Here is a 4,398-nt window from a genome sequence, read left to right as displayed (position 1 = left end):
AGTGAAAATGAAAAATTTGTGTTATAAAACATGATTTTTATACCTCATTCTCACCGAACTAGCTACTGGGAAAACGAATGGTAGAAAACAACCTAATTTTTCCGTGAAAAGACACTACCATTTAGGTTTTTTTCTTTGACATTCAATGGGAATAAATACTGAATATTTTTTAGTGGGAAACTTCAGCGGGAACATAGTGATTTTTTAGTAGTGAATATTATTGTCTGGGCTAGTCTGTTACACCTAGTTAAATACTTGTGTAAATTACCAACAAGAGTTGTGGTGGTCTGGTGGAATGGTAAGTAGCCCTTCATCTTTAATCAGAGGTCTCGGATTTGAGCCCTGCTAGGTATGAATTCGCTTTTGTTAGGAAGCGCTTTATCTCCAATGTGGAACTTAGTGATACAAATTTGGATTTTGTCAAGCAGTTACTGAACACCGAATGGGACAACAAAACAAGTACTTGTGTAAATTATGGCTTATGAAATAAAAAAATTAACTATATCCCGACCCTCTTTGTATTCTTCACAAAGCATTCATGTGTGCATAGTTTTCAATTGCTGCTGTTGAAAATATAGGTGCGTAAACTTGCATTTGCCTAAAAGTTTGAATTTATGTACAATCCAAGTTCATTGCTCTTAACTTTGAATATTAGGCCATTGGATTCTCCTTTTTTTTTTTTTTGGGTACACTGAAGGCCATAGGATTATGTAGCTTCTACAAGTTCTAGTAGTAATACCTTGCACAATTATCTTGACTTGTCTACAAGTCCAGCCAAATCCATTACATTATCACAAACCAAAATTTCCATCAAATTAAACCACGTAATCAGTAGCTTAACAACGACGGTGCCCCGTTTTTACCCTATAAATACCCTTCTAATTAGTCCCTCATAAACACCAAAGAAAGCCATTATCACGTGTCAAATTAATTTTATAATAGTCACAAAAATGAGTTCAATTTTCTTTCTCTTCACACTTCTCTTTATCACTTACACTGATGCAGCTACTATTTTGGTACGTAACAACTGTTCTTACCCAGTATGGGCTGCCGGTGTCCCGGTTGGAGGCGGCAAACGCCTCGACTGTGACCAAACATGGACGATAAACGCCCCTCGCGGGGGACCAAACAAGCCCGTGTTTGGGCCCGAACGGGCTGCAATTTCGATGCATCCAGCAAGGGAAAATGCCAAGCAGAAGATTGTAACGGTGTTCTTGAATGTAAATCCTTTGAAGTACCCCAAAATACACTAGCTGAATATGCCCTAAACCAATTTGCGGACAAATTTTGTAACACCTCGTACATCATATTTAAATTACGTTCATGATTCAAGACTTAGAAACCAAGACGGGAAGTGTTTAGAATTAGAAAATTTGTCCGAGAACGGTAATTGTACGGGCCGTACTTTTAGGGCGTATATTTCATGGGAAAATCAGAAGTCACTGGAATTTGCCAATCAAGGTGCGGGATAGATGTACAGGGCGTACATCAATGTACGAGATGTACTTTTGTCTCGTACAAGTCATGCGAAAAATCACCGTCACTGGATTTTGACAATCCAAGTATGGGCTACAAGTGCGGCCCGTACAATTGACGTACGGGACGTACATTACAAAAAAATGGGTAATTTGTGGAGGTTGAAAGTTGCAATTCGCGAAGGTTTCAACCTCCACTATTTGTTAAAGGAGGCTAAAACCTCCGCGAATTGCAACTTTCAACCTCCGGAAATTAGCTTCTTTTTTTTGTAGTGATACTTTGAGCCCGTATTTTCCCTGCTTCAGCAAATAGTATAAATACGTGGGTTCAGTTTTTATTTCCACTTTTCACAATCTCAAGCCCTAGCACGAAGTTCTCCTATTCCCACCATTAGAATACATCAAGGTAAGCATATTCTAAGCATCTCAAGTGAATTCTAACGTGTATTCATGAATATTAAATAAGGGTTCATCATTCCTAACTAAGGGTTTTCAAGAAAACCCATCTAAAGGATTCAAGACTAAGGATTTAGGATTCTTCTCAAGTTCAGATCATTGGTTACAAGTTTTGGAGCATTAACAGGTATGTAGGGTTTCTATATACGTGTGGGAATATCATTATTCTTCCCCACACTGCGTTCTTCCATGATTATATGAAGTTCACCCGAAACTAGGGTTGTAGACACGTTTATGATTGCCCTAAGCTCATGTACCCTGATATACCATGTTTATATTGATTATTCGTTATTGTATTCTTGAGAATATATCCGTAATCCATGAAAACCCAAACCATGGGTTCGTAAATGCAAGATATGAACTTTTATGTTTATTTTCATGAACTTCTACATGCTTTCATGTTCTCATACAAGTTATACTATATATATATTCATGTTATAATACAATGAAGAATCATGTTTATATAATTCATGGGCTACTAAGACATTTATATCCATGTTCATGTTTTGTGAGTTGCACAGATTACCGAGAAGGCTCAGACGTCCTGAAACTATGTATGCCAGTGTAGGATAAGGATCGCTCTTCCCAGTTAGGACGATTCCTTCATGACGTCGCATTCTTACGTGGTGGATACATGTCGGTTATACTAAGGCTCTCCCACTTAAATAACATTTTACTCATGTTATCTGTTTACTCATGTCAGATATGCTCATGTTCATGCTCAGCTTACAGTTTCAGTGTCAGTTCTATTATTTCATGTGTCATGCGTTATTTCATTCAGTTGCTTTACACACCAGTACAATTCAAGTGTACTGACGTCCCCTTTATTTTCCTAGGGGCCTGCATTTCATGATGCAAATTTACAGGATGACTGATCGGCACGTTGGGACTTGCTCGTATCAGCTTTTGATGAGCCCCATTCTATTCGGGGTGTTATCCTTATTTATGTTTATTTCAGTTATGCAGTTAAGGTATGCCGGGGGCCTTGTCTCGGTAAACAGTTTAACAGTCGACTCATGTCAAAGGTTTCATAGACTAGTCAGTTATGTTATGTTAGATATTCAGAGTCGTATAGCCATTTTGGCTCAGCATTATCATGTTTATTCAGATTAATTTCGCTTCATGTCTTAAACAAGTATTTTCATTACTATTATGAGATTCGATGATTATTCAGACTACCCATGTTTTATATTACATTCCGCATTAGCTCATGCCCCATGTTGATTCAACAAGCCATGTGGTTCGCTCGGTCACATGCAGCAAGGCTCCGAGTGTCGTCTTACGCCCAGACCATGGTTCGGGGCGTGACAAATTTAGTCCAACATCCAATGGTTGCACCCGTGGCATAACATGCAATGCTAAATTAATGAACAATGCCCTAATGAATTGAAGGCTCTTGGGGGTTGTAATAATCCTTGTAATGTTTTCAAGACCGATCAATATTATTATAACTCCGGCAGCTACAACGCTATGAGTTTTTCAAAGTTTTTTAAGGAGAGTTGTCTAGATGCTTACAGTTATCCTAAAGATGATCAGACTAGTACTTTAACTTGTCCTCTCCTTGAATGGATTAAAATTATTGTAATTTAGCTATCTACTTTTGTATATTAAATCGAATAAGGCTATGTTGTCCTCCTAGCTAGGAGCATTTATTACTGCAGGCCGAGGAATAATATGTTTTTATGCATGAAGTGATGTGGAAGTGTGTTAAGTAGTTCCTTACTTCGTAACAAATCAAAGGAAAACAAAGATCTTTATGATGATTGATGGGATTGTTTGGTTATTAATTAATGTTTTCATCAAATATTTTTTGGTTGGAACCTTGATGATGCCTCAATTTTCTTTTACTTTTCCAAGTTTTTTTTTGTTAAAAGAAATTGGTATTCTTTCACTATTTTTTTTGGAATGGTTTAGTTCTTGTAGTCTTAATACAACTACACTTCATGGCTCCATAAGATTCTTAATGGCATAAATATGCCAAAAAAAAAAGGGATATATAAGGATTGAATTGCTCTTAATAGAGAGGTAATTAAAATTCTATTTGAAGTTTTCAATGCAATAAATGTGCTATAGTTACTAAATATACAACACATGCAACGACATCAAAGACTTGCATAATAATCCTACTGTTCCAATTCCTAAAATTTTCAGCACAACCTGCTAAAGCTCTTCTATCTATAAGTGGCTACCAGACCAATTCTTTAAAACAATAGCATTGGTAACAATATTGTGCATGTTAACATTTTTGGTAAATAGAGGAATTTTATTGGCAAGGTAAATATTTACAGTCAAAACTGAATCTGTCAAGACTTCCTACGCCTCTCCTAATAGTCTTCTAAATACATCACTCCACCAGTTCACTGTCTACTCATACTAGTATTACATTCTGCATTTAAGGATAGTAATTAAGTCTAGCTAATCCACTTTCTAACTTCCTGTATCTACTTCCTCGATAGTAAACTCCTTG

The 4,398-nt window shown here is 36.8% G+C and overlaps 1 long non-coding RNA gene across 1 annotated transcript; it reads left to right on the top strand.

The window, feature by feature from the left end:
* The first annotated feature begins 911 nt into the window (after positions 1-911).
* LOC132634944 (uncharacterized) lies at positions 912-3,751 on the top strand. Its single transcript, XR_009580365.1, has 2 exons — positions 912-1,881; positions 1,963-3,751. It is a non-coding gene; the product is annotated as an uncharacterized LOC132634944 (long non-coding RNA).
* The last annotated feature ends 647 nt before the right edge of the window (positions 3,752-4,398 follow it).

Source organism: Lycium barbarum, chromosome 4 (assembly GCF_019175385.1).
Source record: "Lycium barbarum isolate Lr01 chromosome 4, ASM1917538v2, whole genome shotgun sequence".
NCBI lineage: Eukaryota > Viridiplantae > Streptophyta > Magnoliopsida > Solanales > Solanaceae > Lycium > Lycium barbarum.
The sequence above is the reverse complement of the archived record's forward strand: the minus strand, read 5'-3'. Positions and strand labels throughout refer to the sequence as shown.